We start from the raw sequence: 514 nt of genomic DNA, 5'->3' as shown, positions 1-514 counted from the left end.
GGCACTATAAGGTAAAGTTTAAGTTCTTTTAATAAAGGAATTAAGTTAACTTTTATTTAAGTTTATTAGTAAAAGTTAAATTAACCTCTATTAATTAAATATATATATAAAGGCATATAACTAATTAACTTTATATTTAAAAATAGATAAAGTAATATAAATAAAGAAGTAATAATTTAAATTAGGGATTAATACTTTATAATAACTTTAATATATTTAAAAATGCATTTAAATATATATTTAAAATAGTTAATAAAAAAAGATATATTAAGTAATATATTAAATCCTTTAAGTAAATAAATTAGCTTTTAAATATATAGTAAAATATTATTAATTAATACTAAACTTATTATAAAATTAAAATATCTTTATATTACTTTTTTTAAATATATTTAAAGAAACTATTTAAATAAAATTATATAAAATACCTAAACTTAATACCTTAATTAAGTATATTAAAGTAATAATAAAAATTAATAATTACTAATTTACTTAAAAAAACTAAAATAATAAA

This window comes from Fusarium mangiferae, assembly GCF_900044065.1.
Source record: "Fusarium mangiferae strain MRC7560 genome assembly, contig: FMAN_scaffold019, whole genome shotgun sequence".
Classification (NCBI taxonomy): domain Eukaryota; kingdom Fungi; phylum Ascomycota; class Sordariomycetes; order Hypocreales; family Nectriaceae; genus Fusarium; species Fusarium mangiferae.
The sequence above is the reverse complement of the archived record's forward strand: the minus strand, read 5'-3'. Positions refer to the sequence as shown.